Source organism: Mesoplodon bidens (genome assembly GCF_964165515.1).
Source record: "Mesoplodon bidens genome assembly, contig: HAP1_SCAFFOLD_352, whole genome shotgun sequence".
Classification (NCBI taxonomy): Eukaryota; Metazoa; Chordata; class Mammalia; order Artiodactyla; family Ziphiidae; genus Mesoplodon; species Mesoplodon bidens.
This window is the reverse complement of record NW_027672295.1, coordinates 245,102-267,550: the sequence shown is the minus strand read 5'-3', so window position 1 is coordinate 267,550 and position 22,449 is coordinate 245,102. Positions and strand designations below refer to the sequence as shown.

General features: G+C 41.9%; 1 long non-coding RNA gene across 3 annotated transcripts in view; it reads left to right on the top strand.

Moving 5' to 3' along the window:
* LOC308610390 overlaps positions 1–22,449 on the top strand; it is a 174,203-nt gene that overhangs the window by 116,900 nt on the left and 34,854 nt on the right. For 2 of the 3 annotated variants that reach the window (XR_014014530.1, XR_014014531.1), the window contains exon 3: positions 20,734–20,839. This is a non-coding gene — a long non-coding RNA (uncharacterized lncRNA). Of the gene's footprint in view, positions 1–2,226; positions 2,455–20,733; positions 20,840–22,449 lie in introns of those variants that run through there. The other variant, XR_014014532.1, reaches the window with a different exon arrangement.

Sequence of the window (22,449 nt, the reverse complement as noted above, 5' to 3'; positions counted from 1 at the left end):
AACAGGTGTGAAGTGATATCACATTGTGGTTTTGATTTGCGTTTCCCTGATGACTCATGATGTTGACCTCCTTTTAGATTACTGATTCAGTCTTCTTACTAGTAATTGGTCTGTTCCTATTTTCTACTTAATCATGATTCTCTCTCCATAGTTGTATATTTCTGGGAATTTTTATTTCTTCTAGGTTGTCCAATTTCTTGGTGTATAATTTTTCATAGTAGTCTCTTATGATCCTTTGTATTTATGTTGTACCATTTGTGATATTTCCTCTTCTACTTCTGTTTTATTTGTTTGAGTCCTCCCTTTTTTTCTTGGTAACTCTAGCTAAAGACTTGTCAATTTTGTTTATCGTTTCAAAGAACCAGCTCTAAGTTTCACTGAACTTCTGTATTGTCTTTTTGGTCTCTGTTTCTGCTGTAATCTTTGTGATTTCCTTACTTCTACTAACTTTGAGCTTCATTTGTTCTTCTTTTTCTACTTCCTTGAAGTGTAAAGTTTCTTGAGGTAGGTATTTATTGTTATGAACTTCTCTCTTACAACTGCTTTTACTGCATCCCCCAAATTTTGGCCTACTTCCATTTTTGTTTGTCTCAAGATATTTTTAAATTTCTCTCTTGATTTCCTCTTTGACCCATTGGTTGTTTTGTTCTTTTTTTCCCATGTTCACTCTTGTTTTAATTATATACAGCAGAGACCCTGACATTCAGAGTACCAAAAAAATCCCGTAACTACTGTTCCTACCAAATAGATATTTAACATATGATGCTTCTTGAGAACCTACTGTGTACATGGGGCTCTGCTAAGTACGGGAGGGGGTGGTTACAAAGAAGTATAAGGCTTGCTCTCTGCCCTCAAAGAACTTACAACAAAAGGCTGATGAACTAAGGGACACGTGGGCAGGCAATATACAAGGTGTGATACATGTACAGGAAGGTGAGGCCGCTGTGAGGTGATGGAGTTTGAAATCCAGACTTTGCTGCTTATTAGCTATGTCAGCTTGAAAAGTTACTGAACCCCTCTGAGCTTCACTTTCCTCATTTGTAAAACGGACTACGAAGCCTACCTCGAAAGCTTATCATGATGTAAGGAGCTAAGGCACATGGAAATCTTAAGGTGTCGTTATTATGGTTTCTCTGTGCTAGATACTCAAGAACGGCTCCTGGATCTGTGGGATTTGGGTTTGGCTTTGAAGAATGGATAGGACTGAGAAAGCAGAGAGTTAGGGAAGGAAGCCATTCAACCAGAGCTCTCCGTAGGCAACAGCGTGACATAAGTAGTGTTTGTCTTCCCGCTCTAGTATTTCATTACCACATCCTTACCCGAAAACCCCCTTTTCAGGATCCTGTTTTGCAGAGACACGTTGCTGCCACGACCGGAAACTTTCCTATGCGCCCCCCTCAGAGTCAGTCCCTCTGTGCCTTCCAAGGAAGCTGCTGTCTCGTCCAATAAGCCAGACAAAGTGGCAGTAGGTCTCAATTTACTGATCTGTACAGTGGGGGTAACATTACCTCCCTTCCCTTCCTTAAGGTTTACTGTGAGAAGCAAACGATATCACTGATGTGGAAGCACTTTGTAATTGTGAGCTTCTAACTCCACAGGATGTCGTTAGGATGACAAACTCGGCTGCTGATTGAATCCAATTCGACGCTACGTGGAAAGATAGGCCTGACACAATATCTGGTCTGTAGGCTCTTTCTTGAGAAATGTCAAAAGGTATATATGATTAAATCAAAAGAGTGAAAAGAGATCATCTTTAAGGTCTGTTGTTCTCTCTTAGGGGAAAGTTTTTAACGTTTAAAAATCTAGAATCCATGACGTGTGCTTTGTAATCAACCCCCCAAAATGACCGTTGAGAGAAACGGGGTTCAGTCAGGCCAAGCAGGAGGGAGGAGAAGCACCTTGCCTGCTGCGGGTGTTGGGGGAGAGACCTGTGGACTGATGGAGTCTGGTAGCACTTGCCCGACATCTCAGCTGGTGGCCTCCTCTCTCACTAGCACTAGGCTAGTTTTCGCAACTCTAAAAAGAGCCGATTTTTACAAGCGTTTCCCAGTAGGCGGATTTTTTAGTTGTCCTTCTCTTTTCTGTCTGTAATGCTGTCTCCTTTGGGCAGTTTCCCCAGCACCTCCACTGGGTTTTATGACTGGATGGACATTGAGACTTTTATTCCTGTGGGTGTTGGGTTTCATTTTTATTCCTAAACCTTTATGGTCTTCTGGTCCCTTGCAGGCTGAAGCTTAAGGAGGGGCTGATTTTCCTAAAGCAGAGGCCGGTGGAGGCTCTTTGGGCTGAGCAGGAGCTGGAGCTGAAGCGGGAGGCGGAGCCGGAGCCCCGACCCATTGGTGTTTTAGTAGCATGTTGTTTAATCGCCACATAGTTTTGAATTTTCCAGCTTCCTTCATGTAATTAATTTTGGTTTCATACCATTGTACCTGGAAAAAAGGTACTTGATATGATTCCAGTCCTCTTACATTTATTAAGACTTGTTTTATGGGGGGCTTCCCTGGTGGCACAGTGGTTGAGAATCTGCCTGCCAATGCAGGGGACACGGGTTCGAGCCCTGCTCTGGGAAGATCCCACATGCCGCGGAGCAACTAGGCCTGTGAGCCACAACTACTGAGCCTGCGTGTCTGGAGCCTGTGCTCCGCAACAAGAGGGGCCGCGACAGTGAGAGGCCTGTGCACCGCGATGAAGAGTGGGCCCTGCTCACCGCAACTAGAGAAAGCCCTCGCACAGAAACGAAGACTCAACACAGCCAAAAATAAATAAATAAATAAAATAAAATAAAATAAATAAATTAAAAAAGACTTGTTTTTTGGCCTAACATATTCTCTATCCTGGAAAATGTTTCATGTGTACTTGAGAAGAGTGTGTATTTGTGTTGCTTTTGTATGGAATTTTCTATATATACCTGTTAAGTTCATTTGGTCTAATGTGTCATTTAAGGCTGATGTTCCCTTATCGATTTTCTGTGTGAATGATCTATCCATTGATGTAAGTGGGGTTTTAAAATTCCCTACTATGGTATTGCTGTCTGTTTCTCTCTTTAGGTCTGTTAATGTTTGCTTTATATATTTAAGTGCTTCTGTGTTGGGTGCATATATATTTACATATGTTATATCCTCTTGTTGGAGTGACTCCTTTATCGTTATAAAACTCCCCTCCACTCCGCCTTATGACACACCTGGCTCTCCTTTGTGGAAGCCAGAGAGCCCCCAGGAAAGCAGACCAGATGATACCTCAAGCTGGTCTCAAAGAAGTAGAAGTTTGATCGGGGTTTTTCATTGTCCCAGGATCCTCCCTTATAATCCTGTCCCAGGTCCAGTTCTCTCCCAGGACATTGACTACCCACATTCCAGATGGGGATAAAGAGGAAATTGTCAGGAAGGATGGTTCTTATCAGCTGGCCACTGTCACTTTCACCCCTTATTTGGAGATGCTTATCCTGTTGTTCTTCTCCTATTACCTCCATTTCATTAAGGCTTTTTTTTTTCCTGAGGTTTTATCTTGTTCTTTCATTTGGAACATACGCCTCTGTTTCTTCATTTTCTTGACCCTCTGTTTTGGTTTCTGTACAGTAGATGAAACAATCGCCTCTCTCAGCCTTGAAGGAGTGGCCTTGTGTAGGAGATGAAGCTTGTTGTTCAACCCTGCCCCAATGCTTTTTTGTCTCTCAAACCTTTGTGCTTATGCAAGCAGCCCATTACATTTTTAATAACTCCCAGTAATTGAGAATGTGCTAAGACCTGTCAGCATCCCTAATGGGAGGATCTCAGCCCCTAGATTCAGGCTGTTTAGAAGCCAGACCCTCAGGCAGTGGCTTTTTAAAGTATGAAAACGTACACAGATACATGTTTTGTAGGACCATAAGTGTAAGCTCTGCTGGCCAGGTGACCTGGCAGTCACAAAAATCAGGGCTCCAAACAAGTATATAAGCTCTTTCTGGGAGATACTGGTGAACTGGAACGAGGCAGAGGGAGAGTGCCAAGATGGCATCCACAGCCTGCATTCCTCATTCCGTAATTACGGAGAGCAGCTCCGTAATCCACTACATGTGTGCTGAACCTGAAGCCTGCCCCTCAGGCTGGAGCTCCAGGATAAGCCAAGCAGCCTCCTTCACAGATGACTGGGGTATGTGCATCAGTCTGCCTCCGGCTCAGTCCCTGGGCTGGCAGCCTGCCAAGAACCATCTCTCTGATTTGCTACAATCCCGTAGGATCCACAAATGCAAGTCCCCCTGTCCACCAGAGCCAGGCAATCAAGGGGCATCCCCTAGGCAGCAACTGCAAAAACTGGGGCGCCAGATACAAAAACCAAGGCAGTAGCCAAGTGTAAAGCTTCCTTCCAGGAGACACCAGCTCTCTGGAGGGCAGCAGAGGGAGAGCATGAAGACAGTGCCTGCCCTCCAAGGCCTCTGAAAAGGATTACAGTCAACCCCTAGATGTGTGTTTAATTAGAAGCTTGCCCCTCAGGCCACAGCCATGATGATAAGCTAATAGGTCTTCTTCACAGAAAGATAGGCTTCTGGGTCTGTTGCCTCTTGCTGTGCCCCGGGGGTGGTAGCTGCTGAAGAATTCTTTCTCCTTTGGTTGTGTGAGACCCACAAGTGTAAGCGCCACTGCCTGCCAGAGCCAGGTGATGGAGATGTGTACTCTGGCATCAGCTGCAAAAATTGGGGTATGAGCTCCTTTCTGGGTGACACTGATTTTTACAGCCCCAGGGGACCAGGAATGCAAGCTCCACTTGCCTCCAGAGCCAGGTGGTCAAGAGGTATCCCCCGCCCCAGGTGGCAGCCACAGAGATCTGGGCACCAGGCACATGGAAAGAGCTCCTGATGGGAGAAGATACTGGTGCTCTGGAGCACAGCAAAGGGAGAGTGCGAAGATGGCCCCACCAGTCTCCATCCCTGGAGACTGTTCCAGCAGGCTTCTAGAGGTGTGTGTTAAATTAAGATGCCTGCCCCTCAGGTCAACACTAATATAAGCAGGTGAGCCTCCTTCACGTTAAATCAGGGCTTGATTGGCTGCCTCTGAGCTGGGCCGGGGGCGGGTACATCTGAGCACAGGGCCGCTTTAAGAGCTGGCTCTCAGATAGCTACAGCTCTGCGTCTGAAGATGTGAGCCCTGTTGGTTTTCCAAGTTAGGGCTTTTGGGGGCTCGTGTCTCAGGTGCAGGTCCTAAAAGGTGAGGTGTCCAATGTGGGGTTCAAACTCTTTCCTTCTTGGGGAGAAGCTCCGGGTTTTGAGTTTTCTCCTGGTTGTGGCTCACTGGGGTGAGCTGGGGGTGGCGTTTATATCGAGATTGTATGCCCGTTTCCATGTGGTTTCCTTCTTGTTTGCCAGATGTGTAGTGGTCATTCAGCCGGACTTGGACTTTAGGTTTTCTTTCTTTCTTTTTTTTTTTTTTTTTTTTTTTTGCGGTACACGGGCCTCTCACTGTTGTGGCCTCTCCCGTTGCGGAGCACAGGCTCCGGACGCGCAGGCTCAGCGGCCATGGCTCATGGGCCCAGCCGCTCCGCGGCATGTGGGATCCTCCCCGACCGGGGCACAAACCCGCGTCCCCCGCATCGGCACGCGGACTCTCAACTGCGCCACCAGGGAAGCCCTAGGTTTTCTTAAGAGAAAAATTTTCCGTATGTAGCTGTGGACCCAGTGTGTCTGTGGGAGGAGGTGAGTTCAGGATTTTCTTATGTTGCCATCTTGAACCGGAACTTTTCTAGACTGAATTTTAAACACTCTTCAAATCATGCGACAGCTTGCTGCCTACAGGTTTTTAGAGAAAGTCATAGGAAACGAACTTTTTTTTTTTTTTTTTTTTTTTTTTTTTTTGCGGTACGCGGGCCTCTCACTGCCGCGGCTTCTCCGCCGCGGAGCACAGTCTCCGGACACGCAGGCTCAGCGGCCATGGCTCACAGGCCCAGCCGCTCCGCGGCATGTGGGATCCTCCCGGACCGGGGCACAAACCCACGTCCTCTGCATCGGCAGGCGAACTCCCAACCACTGCGCCACCAGGGAAGCCCATGAAAGGAACTTTTTAAGTAGTATCAATGCTAAAAGAATTATCCTGGCGGCGTAAAACATTGTGAAGGTTTTCCAAAGTGCTCCTTGACACAGTAGGGCCTCCATGATTGAGATTTGAACTCCTGTGATCTGCTTAATACTGACAAGGTTATTCTAAGGGCTTTGTGCTCTCAAACATGAGCAGCATGTTATTACCCTCGATTTCAACGGAACTTCTGAAATGCCAAGAGTTTGCCTGCTGTTCCTAAGCTCGGAGAAATATAATCTGGTCCAGCAGGTCGGAGGACCTTACGTTTGGATGTGGCCCACCGTGAATGTGAAATGCTAAGTCTTCATAGCCAGATCATTTGAAATGGCCTTTCAGTTCTTAATTAGTAGATGCTTTCTCTACCACTGACTACCTGGGAGTGACGTGAAGGAGAATTTGCCTAGTTTGCAGGGGGGCGCCTGGGAGAGCCATTATCACTCACAGTGTGTTAGAAATGAAAGATTGAAGAAAAGCTGATTAAAGCCCCAGCAGCTGCCTTCACAAATGAACTTCAGGAGAAAAAGCAGTTTAGTGTAAACGTGGCAAGTCTTCATATTGGAGCTTGATGAAATTAAAGGCAATGCCAGGTAATATAAACCACTGTTGAATCTTTCTTTTATTAAAACTGGGTTAAAACAAGGAGTAGAAATTTGTCAGGTGCAGTAATTACTTTGGTACTTTACTGATGAAAGCTCTCTTGGGCAAAGCCCTCCTCATCTCTTTTCCATTTCCTCCTAAGTTAGACTTTCAGCTGCTAGAAGAGAATAAATATGAGCTAAGAAGAGGGTAACTTCAAAGCCTATCCATTTATGCATTAAGTATTTCTAAGGGTAATACTGGTGATGTTTTCCCTCACTCAGTTGCCCTGAATTACTACCTTGAGAAAATTTCTAGATTATTTGGTCAATTATATTCTTAGGGGAACAGAGAAACATACATGTTGGTGACCATAGAAACAGGAAAAAAAAAACTCTGATGAGACAACATCTGTTGCATGTGAAAATACTATAACCCAGCTGTTGCGGCTAAAGCAGGAGATGGAAGAAGGATACTGGGGCAGTAATAGTGGGATAAAAGAAACTGATAAAGAAGAGAAAAGTCTGTGAGGTCCTTGCTTGTAGTGTGGTCTTTGAAGCAGCATAAATGTCACCTGGAAGAAATCACCTGTTAGAAATGCAGAATCTCAGGCCTTACCCCAGAATACTGAGTCAGAGTCTGCCTTTTAATGTGATCTGCAGGTGATTCATATGAACTTTCCAGTTTAAAAAACTCTTGATCTATGGGCAGCCCTATAGATGCCCATCTAAGTGCTATCAAAGCCAGGGAGACCTATACAATTCAGAGGATATCCACAGCTTCTCAGAAGGCATTTGCAGAGGGCATGCCAGTGGAAGGAATTACACATTCAGTGCTGGTGAAGATAGCAACAAATAGCTAGAGAAATAGAAATTCACAGGAAATCTTTAATTTTTAAAATTTTATTTAAGTGTAGTTGACTTACAATGTTGTGTTAATTTCTGCTGTACAGCAGTGACTCAGTTATACATATATCTATTCTTTTCCATTATGGTTTATCACAGGATTTTTTAAAATAAATTTTATTTTATTTAGTTTTTTTTAAATTTTTGGCTGCATTGAGTCTTCGTTGCTGTGTGCGGGCTTTCTCTAGTTGTGGTGAGCAGGGGCTACTCTTTGTTGCGGTGCATGGGCTTCTCATTGTGGTGGCTTGTTGCGGAGCACAGGCTCTAGGCACACAGGCTCAGTAGTTCTGGCTCGCGGGCTCTAGAGCACAGGCTCAGAAGTTGTGGTGCACGGGCTTAGTTGCCCCGCGGCATGTGGGATCTTCCTGGACCAGGGCTCGAACCCATGTCCCCTGCATTGAATCCCCCAGGCGGATTCTTAACCACTGTGCCACCGGGGAAGTCCCTATCACAGGATATAGAATATAGTTCCCTGTGCTATACAGTAGGACCTTGTTGTTTATCCATTCTGTATATACTAGTTTGTACCTGCTAATCCTAAACTCTCAATACTTCCCTCCCCTACCTCCACTCCCCTTTGGCAACCACAAGTCTGTTCTCTGTCTGTGAGTCTCTGTTTCGTAGATATGTTCATTTGTGTCATGGACAAGAAATTTTTAGAGTTAAGGCAAGAAAGCTCTCTGATTTAAGGACTGAAATGGTGCAGTAGTAGAAAGGAGTTAAAACTCTTTGCAGTATATTTACTTGCTATGAAAAAAGGCACCGAATGATCCAAACAAGGGCAGCAAGGCTGAGTGTGAGACGTGGAGCTACTGGAAGCAGAAGGGACACTCAGTACCAGGCAGCAAGACAGGGGTGTGGTCCAGGATAAAGATCTGCTTCTAATCAATTTTTGCTCATAGCTTTTGTAGTGAGGTGGAGTTAACAATAAACCCAGACCATGGTCATCCACGTTAATTCTTAGTAATTTACTGCATATCCTTATCTATTCCCATGTGCACTTAAATTAACTCTTGAATAAACTCTACATAATTTGTTCGTAAATAGGTTTTGTTTCTTCACAAGCGTGGGTTCATTTCCCAGCTTTTATATGCCGTGTGACTTTGACCACCTGTATCTTAGCCTCACTTGCCTGTTTCTTCAGCTTTAAAATGGGGATAACAGTAGTACTCACCTCAGAGGTTTGTTTGAGAGTTAAATGAATTAGTACATGTTATTTGCTTAAAAGAGCACCTGACATCTAGTTAGGGCTTAATAATTATTAGTTGTGATTATTATAAAGTCTTGAAATAAAAGTATCCATTCAGATACTTAAGGAGAGGCAGCTGAACCAGGAGGATTTAACCAGCACTGGCAATCACTCTGCTAGGACAGATCACCTCAGTTAGACATACTATTTTTAGATGCTCCAGACCTTAAATATGGATAATAACATAAAAATCAGATAGGATTTTGAGTAGTCATAACTTAAATGTATTCTTATATACCCAAGGAATGAACTCCCTGGAAATGGAAAATCCATTAATTACCTTTGCTTCCAGAAATCTCTTTCATTTTCTTGGGTCCTTTCTATCCATACTCATAGAAAGTACATGGAAGGCCAAGTCCATACCAGTAGTTCTTGGATAAATAGTGATAGCTGAAGTATTGTGGCTGAATTTCACTCCTTTAAAAATTGACTGAGGAATTGAACTTAATTTGTAGCTGTATTATGCATCTTGATCCATGTGACAGGAATGCTGGAAAATGATGTAGTGAAATTGTAAAATGTTTAGGATCAGCTGGATCTCATTAAGAATGAGCTATTTGTGCTTAAAACCTACTTGAGTGAAAAAATGTTTTTCTCAACTACTTTGCAGTAGTTTTTCACGTGCATTTGGAAGATTTTCCTCTTCCTGCTCCTTCTGCTTTCTTGAGGGGCATTTCTGCAAGGAAATGTCATTATAAACACCAGTTGTCATAGGTGATGGCAAGAATCTCCAAAAGCAATGCATGTGAATAGCTCTCCTTGAAGAGGCAGGACAGTGATGGAAAGTAAATAAGTTTGACCCATGTTATAGACCGGATATCTGACAACTTTTCCTTCTGGTCGTGGTTCTGCTCTGACGTTGCTGTCAGCCCCCTTCTCGAAGCCTCTGTGTCCCATCTATGAAATCTGAACTAAAATATAAAATCACATATTCAACCAACTTAAAATTCTAGGCCTCTGTGATTAGGACCCTACACAAAGGAATTATGAAAAGCATTTCTAACCGATTAGTTAAATTTCCCCTGGTTTAGGAGAATTGGGGTCAGGGACCAACACGAGACTACCCTGGGGAGACATGCAGGTCTTTTCCTGAATATACTTTACTTGGGTAAATGTAATTTCTGAGAATAATTTCTTTTCTTGATTTTTTTCCTTCGGTCTGGGGCCATGTTGGTCAGCCTTTTTTTTTTTTTTTTTTTTTTTTGCGGTATGCGGGCCTCTCACTCTTGTGGCCTCTCCCGTTGCAGAGCACAGGCTCCGGACGCACAGGCTCAGCGACCATGGCTCACGGGCCTAGCCGCTCCGTGGCATGTGGGATCTTCCCGGACCGGGGCACGAACCAGTGTCCCCTGCATCGGCAGGCAGACTGTGCCACTAGGGAAGCCCGGTCAGCCTTTTCGTAATATGAATTTTTATTTTCAAAATGGACTTTCTCACATCTCTCTCTGTACTACTGAAGATGTTGACAATCTATACAAAACCAGGAGAAAGAGGTCTTTGGGACGCTAATGCATTACACTCAGTCTCTTGGCCCAGGTGGCCCAGGTTTGGTGAGGAGGACATGGCAAAGATGCAAGGAAGTCCTGAGCCAGCAGGGATTACTGTAATTGAATTCCTGGGCAGCCCCTTGCTGCCTTCCAGCCCAGGCACACATCTTTGCCTTTTTTCTATCTTCTGGCTTCCATAAATAATCCGCAAAGTGGACAGTTGGCGGCCAGAAAATCAATTGGCCCTTATATCTTCTCTAATTAATTTCTCATTGCCAAGCATTCGCAAGGCATTTGTAGGGAATAAACTAACTCTTCTACCTGTTACGGTGCTTTTGATAGATGACAAGACATAGATAGATTCAGGGTGGAACAAACAGGTAAAGTTCTATAGCTGAGTACACTCTATCTGGACTTCCTTTTATCTTGTGTAACTGTAGAGGACGATGTTTTCCCAAATACCATATTATTAATATAAATAATAATTAATTTAAATATGTTATCTTTTTTAACTCTACTTTTTTGAAACTACATTTGTGTTGTGTGACAGAAACTGTGGGTATTATAAGTAAATAGAAAATAGGGATGACAAAATGAAAAGTAAACTCATAAAGTACATGAACATTCCTAAGGCTTTGAAACATGCCTGTGAGGAGACCAGCAGACACATATATTGGGTGCTCAAGAAATATTTAATGGATGAATGGAATTTTCCAAAACAGTTATTTGTATTTCTTCCCACCGTCAGCTTAGGAGATAACCTATTTGTTTTATACTTGCCAATGTTGTTCAGTTCTTTTCCTTTTTTTTTAACAATTTAAGTGATATATTCTTACTACACACCTATGAGAATGGCTAAAATTAAAATATTAAAAATACCAAATGCTGGTGAGAATGTAGAGCAACAGGAACTGTCATCCATTGCTGGTGAGAATGCAAAATTGTACAGCAACACTAGAAAACGGCTTGACAGTTTCATATAAAGGTAAACAGATACTTATCATAAGACTCTGCAAGCACACTCCTAGGTATTTGCCCAAGAGGGATGAAGATTCGTGTTGATATAAAAACTCTACACAAATGCTTAGAGTAGCTCTATTCATAGTCACCCTAAACTAGAAACAGCCTAAATGTGGGCTTCAGTGGGCAAGTGAATAAACAGACTGCTGCATTCATGTGATGGAATTCTACTCAGCAGTATAAAGAACAAATTTTTGATGCACATAACAACTTGGATAATCTCAAAGGCACTATGCTGAGTGAAAGAAGCTAACCTCAAAAGACTACATAGAGCATGATTTTCTCAAGGAATCAGAACTACAGTTGACCCTTGAATAATATGGGAATTAGGAATGCCAACCCCCCACAAGTCAAAAATCAGAATATGACTTTAGAGTTAGCCTTCCTCATCCACGGTTTTGCATTGGCAGATTCAACCAACCTTGGATCGTGTAGTACTGTAGAATTTACCATTGAAAAAAAAGTCCTATATAAGTGGACCTGCGCCATTCAAACCCATGTTGTTCAAGGGTCATCCGTATAGTGATGGGGAGTAGGTCAGTGGTTGCTAGGGGTTTGAGGCCAGGAGAGTGTGTGACTATAAAGTGAGAGCAATGGGGAGTTTTTTTGGGTGTAATGAAACTGCTCTGTATCCTGACTGTGCTGATGGTTACATGAACCCATACATGTGCTATAATTTATAAAAGTGTACCTCAAAAATGAGCCAATTTTATGGTATCATAATTTTTTTAACAAAATTTTTAATTAATTAATTGATTTATTTTTGCTGTGTTGGGTCTTCGTTTCTGTGCGAGGGCTTTCTCTAGTTGTGGCAAGCGGGGGCTACTCTTCATCACGGTGCACGGGCCTCTCACTATCACGGCCTCTCCTGTTGGGGAGCACAGGCTCCAGACGCGCAGGCTCAGTAGTTGTGGCTCACGGGCCTAGTTGCTCCGCGGCATGTGGGATCCTCCCAGACCAGGTCTCGAACCCATGTCCCCTGCATTAGCAGGCAGATTCTCAACCACTGCGCCACCAGGGAAGCCCCGGTATAATAAGTTTTAAAACGAAGTGAAAAAAACATACATTCTTATTGAAGACTGTTAAACAATAGGAAGCGTAAAAGTAAAATGGAGTCTTCACTCCTCACCTCCCTAACTCATACCAGGATGTGTATCCTTTCAGAGCTATCTATGCTGTTCTGACAGGCTGAGAGTTGCTGGGAAAGACATCAACTCAGGAGCCACATGGCCTTGATTTGTCCCAGCCCCACCACTTAATTGTAGCTTTGTGACTTTGGGCAAGTTACTTAACCTCTCTGTTTCTCATGTTTCTCTTTCTTACATACAAAATGGTGCTTATAGCTTGTTATTTACATAACAAGCACTGTAAGCATTTGCCATTTTTACTATAGGAACATACGACATGCACACGTAAAATCGGTTTGTATTTGTATCGTTTTGACATCTTTTGTTCATTTGACATTACATAATTAATATCTTTCCATGTCAGTATATAAAGATCTTCCCTACTTCTGGGAATTCCAAAGGCTGCATAGTAGTAGTCTATTATATATATATGAATTAAAATGTATTTAATATTACATATTTATAAATATATATTCAATACATTCATATTAAATTTAATATTATATACCCTATTTATAATATAATATATTTAATAATGTTCTTATTGATGAAGGCACCCTTTTTAACTTAAACTGGTTTTTTATTTTTGAAAAATTTTCTCTACCAATCGGATCCCAATGTGCTCGCAATCTTCCAGGATTTGTTCACAGTTCATAGTTCACTGCTTGTACCCTTTTCTCCCTTCTCATCCTCTTCTTCCCCTTTCTCCTTCTTTTAAAAATCTTTTCCATAAGTTCCATGGGCTTTTCGGGAGGCATTGGACGTGATGTGTGTCTTCAGTCCGTCATCTTGAATCAGAAGCTCTTACCTGCCTAACATCCTTTCTTAAACCCATCCTATGAGTCAGGGGAAGTATTGAGGCAGAAGATTGCAGTGCTTAGGGAAGAAAACTGAACTTAAGCCGGGAAATTTGAGTGTGAATTCTGCTTAGCCATCCATTAGCTGGCTGAAGGTGGGCATTCACTTCAGATTCTCTGGTTCTCAGTTTCAATTGTAAAATGATATGCTTAGACTAGATGAACTCTAAAATTCTGTTACCTCCACTTACAAAATGGTGACACTAAGGCTCACAGAAATGATTTGCCAGTGGTCATCCAGGAAGTGAGATGTAGACTTGAGTCTTGAACACGTGTCTTAGGATTTCAAATCACAGGTGCACCAAGCCAACCTGAGCAATGCCACCTCAAGAACTGAGAGTGAAGGGGACACATCTCTCTGAGAGCCATTTCCTACCATGTGTGGACGTGGGCACGTGTGCCCCCACACAGAGGCTGTCTCAGGAGGTCGCCTCGTGGCTCTCATACGCCTGCCCTCCAGTGGACAGAGCTGTGGTCTAGAACGTTGCCTGCTCCTCCTCTCGTGGGGCGGGGGCGGGGGTGTAGCTCGGCTTTGGCCCAGCACTGAGAAGCAGCCCTGTACAGATGGTGGTGCGGCTGCGTGCACAGTGGTCGGGCCTCCCAGCACTGGAGAGCATGGTTGAGCTGGTTCCGAACTCGCTCTGACAACATTCCTCTCCTGGCAGCCATGTAATCTCTCCTCCTGCCTTGTGCAAGCAAATGGCTTTGCAGCGGCTCCCCTCAGTCCTGGTGTAAGCAAGGTACAAGCATCAGGGCTGTGCCTTTGTATACATTTCCCTTATTTGGATCTTTCCACAAGGCCTTCCCTAGATGTCAATTTCCTCCTTCCTTTCCATGGATTTCCCTTTGGGTTGTATGAACACGGTTTTTCTTTTTAGTCAATATTAGGATGACTTTTAAAAATTTGCAGCAAAACCCCTAACTCCTCTAAACACACAAACAAACAAGCCAACAGAAAATCAAACCAGCAAACAGACGCATCCTACAAATCCATTAAAAGTGCTTCTTCAACACAATCTCATCAGCCTCTAGTTAGGGGACGGTGTACTTGTTTCTTACACGGTTTAAGAATTGAGTGCTCGTCCGTTGCCCCACACCTTTAGCTTCTTTGGAACATGAGCTTCTGGAGTGCTGATCTGTCACTTCATTCTTTCTGGCCGCCTCCTTCCTTCTCCTTTACCTGGTTCTGTCCATTCCCTGAGTCTCATGCAACTATACCATCTGGCCGACCTTTTGGTTACTCCAGACCAGCTGTTCTCAACTCTGGCTGCACGTTAGAATCACTTGGGGGTTGAATTTGTCTTTGTTGGATTCTAGGTGTGCATATATTTAAACATACCTTAAGTGACCTGTACACAGAGGGGGTAAGAAATGGATAACATCTGTTAAATGGGATCAACTCCTTCCTTTTTCTACCTACCTAATCTAGCTTCTTTCCTCTTTCGGTGGTTCTCAGAGAGAAAATAGGGGGTTCCCTTGGGCGGTTGTTGGCTTTCAAGCCTTTGATCTGACAATGCATTCATAACTCTCTGGGAGTGTGGTACCCACCCTACAGGCTTATAGTCACTCTTAGAGGTCACAGGATGAACACGAGGTACAGCGTGATTTTTCGCTTGCTTTATAATTTTCTCTATATCACTCTTTCATTCATAGTTTAGAAACAGTAGATGAATTATGTAGGCTTTTTAGACTCCTCAATAAAAGGAGAAGGGGAAAGGGAGCTCTAGGTTGAAGAAATTTGCATAGAAAGAAAGTATGCCCCAGTCACTGCACATTTCAAGATATGTGATATCACTATTTGAAATGTTTTTGAGTCTGGTTCTTTATAAAATACTTAGGGGCATCCTGGCTGTAAAGACACAAGGCATTTTGCACAGGTTGTATGTTTAAGCTCATGGGAAGAGAGTCATAAAGCACATCTTCCATATCCACCTTCTGTTGGGTATTGAGAAAACTCTTTTCTCTTCGTCTAAGCACCTGTGTTGAATTTGGTAGCTGTGGTGTTTGGACTGATTCAGCAGTAATTACTCTCCAGGCTAATTATGAGCTCTGTTGTCATTTTGCTAGATGTAATTAAACTGCATAGCTGGAGAAAGTTGGGGAACTCTGGTTTCCAAGAAAACTCTTCCCTGTAACTTGGCAAGGAGCTCAAGAGTGTCAACATAATCAGCCAATTAAATATAAGCTGGAAGCCCGATGTCCTTCAGGATGAGTTTCCATGAAGAAGACAAATGTATATTCACAAGAGGCACCTGCTGTTTTACTGCTGCCTTTTTGGAAATACTGCTGCTTGGAGTATTCTAGAGGTTTTCTCTCATTAATCCTCTTGATAGCTTTATTAAACAGGAAGCAGAGCAAACATTTTAGTCCCTTTCAAACAGATGAGATGATTAACATCGTGAAGGTCAACTGTCTTGTCAAAGAGCATAGTGACCACGGGTCAGAAGAAATTTCAGTAATGTATTTCCTTTAAAAATGTGATGATTGTCTACATAGATTTCTATAGCAACCATCAAATACATGATTATACTAGCATAAAGATATGAATTGGTGAATAAATTCTTTAAGTCTTTTGGGGCCAAGGTTCTGTTCCATTTTTTAGTCTAGGGTAAGGAGATACCCTAACAAACGTGGGTGTTGCTGAATCACACTGGCCTTGGCCTTGCTCAGAAGGGCCACTTTGAAGAGATGAGGAAGAAGGTGCATCTGGTCCGTCTTTCCATAAAAATCAGCCCTGGTAACCTGTTTGGCAAATAAGTTGCAGGCTTCCAATGCCTGACATAGGTAGAAAGACATATCGTACTTTGTTATTTTAAACAGGTTTTAATGCTTTATCTCTGAGCAGACTCTTTGCCTTGGTGTGCACAGAATACATGGTCAAGGAGAAAGCATTTAAAGCATGGGACAGCTACTCTCGTTGCTGTGTTTCCAAAAGCATGTGTGGGTGTGTACATGAGCTCCACCAGTGATACTCAAGAACTCAGGATGATTTGGGGAGGTACATTGACTCATATAGGTAGAGTTTTATACTGTTGGATATTTTTCATAGTTTTATTTATGGCAAGGGATTTCCATTTAAAAGAGTAAGGAATAAGAATGTCCTGTTGAAAATAAATTTATCTAAGTAAAACTGTGACCCATATAATTGTTAAATAAATAATGATATGGGTAACGTGTGGGTAGAGGTACAATTATGAAGGTGGCACTCGAATGACTAAGGTTTAGGTCACAGGGGCCTCTATCCGTTCTCTCCTACTCCTGGTAAGAGATTTACCTTCTTGATTCCTTTGCCTCTACAGTAATTCCATTTTGTTAAAGGTGGGTCAGATAAGAAAACTAATGTGTTGTACCATTAAGTCACAAATATGTATTCCGTTGCTATTGCAATAATGAAAAGATAAGGAAAACCACACTTAAACTCTGCCTTGAGTCTCCGAATTAATTTTAGTGCCCAGTCATTTGACTAACAAAAGTTTGGGTCTTACAAACATATGACTTAGTGCCTATAATAACCACAGATTATGATTATTCCCTGAGAGTGTTTCTTCTTTCCCTGCTCTGCTGAAAACAAACAGCCATAGTAAAAACTCGGTTTCTTCCTAACCATGGACAAACTAAATGGCAAGAGATCCAGGCTTTGCATATTGACTTTGGCTTTGGAAAAATAAGGGAAACTCTAAAGGACAATATGCCAGTCCACATTTCCTGACACACACAACACGGATAATCTCACTTACCTTGTGCTAAGTGAAAGAAGCCAAACTCAAAATGTTACATACTTGTTGATTACATTTATATGACTTTCTGGACAAAGTCAAACTATGGGGACAGAAAACTTATTAGTGATTGTCAGGGGGCTACAGGTTGACTTCCAAGGGGCAGGGAAAAATTTTCAGGATGCTGGAACTATTCTCTCTCTTCATTATGGTGGAGGTTGTAAGACTATATCCATTTGTCAAAACTCTTAGAACTGTACGCTAGAAAGGGTGAATTTTACTGGCTGTAAATTATACCTCAATAAACCTGACCGAAGAACAAATAAATGTTCTTAGTGTTCCATAAGAAGAATTACAAGTAAAATATGAAATAATAGTCAAACCAAAACGAAAAGCCACAAATACCTGCAAATCATTTCTTGAGGGTGGAGAAAATCAGTCTCAAATTGCAAATTGATTTACCTTGATAGACAGCCTCTTAATCTGTATGTCTAGAGTGAAAATATCAAGTGTATCCTTTTATACAAACTGTTTCCATTCAATCTTTTTTTTTGTTCACGACTAGATTCATTTCAGCCCTACTGCTCCTCATAGTTTGAACAATTTATCATGGCAAAGCGTGCTTTCTCTGGTCGGGTATTATATTAGTACATCGCTGTCAATGATTGCCCTGTAGCAGTTTTTTTCATATAAAACACACTCTACCTTTGGTACAATTAGGGAATGCCTAAGAGTGGAAATGATGGAGAAATTAGGAACATATAAACTTTTGGAGATAACGTACTCCAAATTAGTTCGGAATGGCCAACTTTTAAAATAGTGTGATCAGGTACAGATAAGGTTTGTAGCCCCTCTTACCTTGCATGTCCCCCTGTCCCCATGCTCATGAGATTGTATGGAACATTTTGGCTCCCCTGGGTGTCTTCAGTCTGTGAGTTCCTTAGGAGCAAGAGACATATTCATTTTTGTATCCTATTTCCTAGCACAGTGCTTGTAGGAACTAAAAATTGCTTCTGAATGAATAAGTGAAAACTTATGGCTTTCTAATGATCTTAAATGAATCATTACCATGTAAAAACGGACGTTTGCAAGGAGTTGGGCAAGTGACATGAATTCTGACGTGCCAAGATGGACACATGAGGCCATATGTCTGTGATACTGTAGGTGTAGCTTTTCTTGGAGGCATGTGGCTGGACTTGAAGTCTTCTTGAAACTTGTTCTAGTTGCTGGTTGGTTAAAGTAAGAACTACTCAAGGCTTTTAATGCATTAATTAAAATTTGTTTAAAGTAGTATAATAATGAAAATTAAGTCATTTAGGAAAAAAATGATGCATTTTTAAAGGTTCCTCTGCCTTGCAAATATAATGAATTATCAAAGGTTACACATATTTTATAGACACTGTTTTCTTTCTTTTTCTTTTTTTTTTTTTTTTTTTGCAGTATGCGGGCCTCTCACTGTTGTGGCCTCTCCCATTGCGGAGCACAGGCTCCGGACGCACAAGCTCAGCGGCCATGGCTCACGGGCCCAGCCGCTCCGCGGCATGTGGGATCTTCCCGGACCGGGACACGAACCCGTGTCCCCTGCACCGGCAGGCGGACTCCCAACCACTGCGCCACCAGGGAAGCCCTAGACACTGTTTTTATAGGACTAATTGACTTTCTTTTGAAGCACTGGTATATTGTTGCAATTCAGATCATTCCATAGTTCAAATAAGAGGTCCCTTTTCCTCATGGCTTTTTAGGGAAGTCTTTTAAAGTAATACATGAAAATCTGATTAATATATAGTCTGGTTTTCATAATTGTATCTGTTGTGATTCAAGGACTGATTTAAGATTTCTATTTCATTTTATTTTTCTTGTTTTGTGGCAATCACAGACAGTTAGCCATGTTCACCTTCTGATACCTATGACACAATTTTCATATCACAGAAGGCAGAACTCACCTTACCAAGCCCTCAGGATTGTTTACTGATTATAGACTCAGTTAATTCTTCTCAAACAGTGCAAACAGTCAAGGTCAGCTCCTTTTTGTTGATTTGTTTCCAAGAGGCCTCGTAGGATACTGCCCACCTCTGTAGCTCCATTTCACAATTGATCTTGGCTGTGTTTCCCTTCACACATTGTATTTATCATCATTTCACTTATCCCAGACTTACTAATCAATACACCAATTAACAAATATTTGCTGAGTTCTTTTTGTGGTGGCACATGATATTTATCTTGCCCAGGAGACATTGCCTTTCCTATGGTAACTACATTTAGGTTTCCCTTTGGGGCGTCTCTCCCTACATCTCTCAGTCATGTGCTTTGGAAGCAGCAGAGCTCCAGCAGTGGGCACATGACTCAGACTGGCCAATCAGTGTAGTCCATTTCTCTGGCCCCAGTGAATTGTGTGGTGATGGGCACATGACATGAAACAGTCCATTAGGAATGAATTCCATGACTTTGGACTAAAACTGTTGGGAAGAGAAGCTGTCTTTCTCCCAGGGTTACTAACCAGGTGCAGTATTTCTGGGGCTATCTTTAATCCCACTATTAGAGGATCTTTGAAGAAGGAAGCCAATATAGAGAAAACCAGACCCAAGGAATGGAGAAAGAAATTCTTATGTCCCTTTAAAAAGCCTGATCCGGGCTTCCCTGGTGGCGCAGTGGTTGAGAGTCTGCCTGCCGATGCAGGGGACATGGGTTCGTGCCCCGGTCTGGGAGGATTCCACATGCCGCGGAGCGGCTGGGCCCGTGAGCCATGGCCGCTGAGCCCGTGCATCCGGAGCCTGTGCTCCGCAACGGGAGAGGCCACAACAGTGAGAGGCCCGCGTAGCAAAAAAACAAAAAACAAAAAAGCCTGATCCAACTGTGTCTGAAGCTGATATCAGGCTACACGTGTACCTTAGAACATACACAATTTCTGTCCTTCACTAAAAAGGACTACTGGTTAAAATGCTCACATGTGCAAAGATTCTGAAAAATACAAATTTCTGGTTTCCAAGGGTTTACAATAGATCAGAAAGAATAAAATAGAATCATATCAAGTTAGCATTACTCTTCAAAAGTATGCTATTTTTTCTCTCTATCCCTGAAATTATTCAGGATTGTTTGCATATATTCCTTTCTTCCAAGATAGATTGCAGAGAAGAGAGCCTGATCTTCTATTCACCTCCTTTTTCTTAATATCTAGCAAAGCGCTTGTACATGGAAAATAGTCAATAAATTTTTATTGAATTTATCTGAAAAGACAACTAATGGTACTCAGGGATTTATGGTAAATGAGTAGTTTAGATCATGACATCCTATTTTATGTTAAATCACATTTTTTGTCCTCTGGGCCAGGTCTTCATTCAGATTGCTACCACTAGATAATTTGTGTTTTGTTTTGCTTTCTTGAGCAAAGCCATGGCTCAATACTAGACAGAGGCAGCTTTGTGGGGATAGAAGAAGGGGAATTGAGAAAGCCTCCAGGGATTTATGTTTTACAAGGAATATGCTCCATTATCAAAATAATGTTAAATTATCTTGTTCACTTAACTTTAAATTGATAAACCATAAAATTTTAATGAGGAAAAGAGAGAGGAAGATTCACTCCCAATAATCAAAAGTATATGCAATAATAACATCTTGATCATAATCATTGTTTTTGACCTTTCCTAGCTCAAATAACTCAGCCACTTTTACATAGTTGCAGTGTAGAACCATTTTGTCACTAGTTAATTAGAACCAAATGCCCTGACAAGGTCTGATTCTTTCTTTATTCTCAGAGCTGTGAATCTTTTTTCTTCCTGGACCAAACTAAAGTGAACTTCGTTCCTGTCTGATATTTATCCAGCTTCAAAAGTGGAAGCACCTGAAGCTACTTTGTTCAAGGTAAGTGAACTAGATATCTGCAGTTAATATTTATTTCTTTTAAATTTTAATCGATACAGGCATGTGTGGTCTTATATGAGGATGCATATAAAACAATGCTCAAAACAATGCTTTTATTACAGTAGCTAAGATTCACAGAAGGAACTGAAAATGCATGAGTGATATTCAACACCTCTATCTTTTTCTCTTGGGTTATGTCATTCTATAGGATGAAATAATGATGGTTAAAGTTTAATTCGCTTCTATGTTTTTTTTAACAACTTTATTGGAGTATAATTGCTTCACAGTGGTGTGCTAGTTTCTGCTCTATAACAAAGTGAATCAGCTATACGAACACATATATCCCCATATCTCCTCCCTCTTGCGTCTCCCTCCCACCCTCCCTTCCCCACCCCTCTAGGTGGTCACAAAGCACTGAGCTGATCTCCCTGTGCTATGCGGCTGCTTCCCACTAGCTATCTATTTGACATTTGATAGTGTATATATGTCCATGCCACACTCTCACTTCACCCAGCTTACCCTTCTCCCTCCCTGTGTCCTCAAGTCCATTCTCTACGTCTGTGTCTTTATTCCTGTCCTGCTCCTAGGTTCTTCAGAACCTTTTTTTTTTTTTTTTTAGATTCCATATATATGTGTTAGCATATGGTATTTGTTTTTCTCTTTCTGACTTACTTCACTCTGTATGACAGACTCTAGGTCCATCCACCTCACTACAAATAACTCAATTTCGTTTCTTTTTATGGCTGAGTAATATTCCATTGTATATATGTGCCACATCTTCTTTATCCACTCATCTGTCGATGGACACTTAGGTCACTTCCATGTCCTGGCTATTGTAAATAGAGCTGCAATGAACATTGTGGTACATGACTCTTTTTGAATTATGGTTTTCTCAGGGTATATGCCCAGTAGTGGGATTGCTGGGCCATATGGTAGTTCTATTTTTCATTTTTTAAGGAATCTCCATACTGTTCTCCATAGTGGCTGTATCAATTTACATTCCCACCAACAGTGCAAGAAGATTCCCTTTTCTCCACACCCTCTCCAGCATTTCTTGTTTCTAGATTGTTTGATGATGGCCCCTCTGACTGGTGTGAGGTGATACGTCATTGTAGTTTTGATTTGCATTTCTCTAATGATTAGTGATGTTGAGCATCCTTTCATGTGTTTGTTGGCAATCTGTATATCTTCTTTGGAGAAATGTCTATTTAGGTCTTCTCATTTTTGGATGGGGTTGTTTTTTTGATATTGAGCTGCATGAGCTGCTTGTAAACTTTGGAGATTAATCCTTTGTCAGTTGCTTCAAATATTTGCAAATATTTTCTCCCATTCTGAGGGTTGTCTTTTCATCTTGTTTATGGTTTCCTTTGCTGTGCAAAAGCTTTTAAGTTTCATTAGGTCTCATTTGTTTATTTTTGTTTTTATTTCCATTTGTCTAGGAGGTGGGTCAGAAAGGTTCTTGCTGTGATTTATGTCATAGAGTGTTCTGCCTAGGTTTTCCTCCCTTTCTATGGTTTTATTAGATAACTAACATCATAGGTTTTTCATGAGACGGACCCCTGAAATAAGTTTGAATTTCAGCACCGCCATTTGTCAGAGCTGTTAATTGT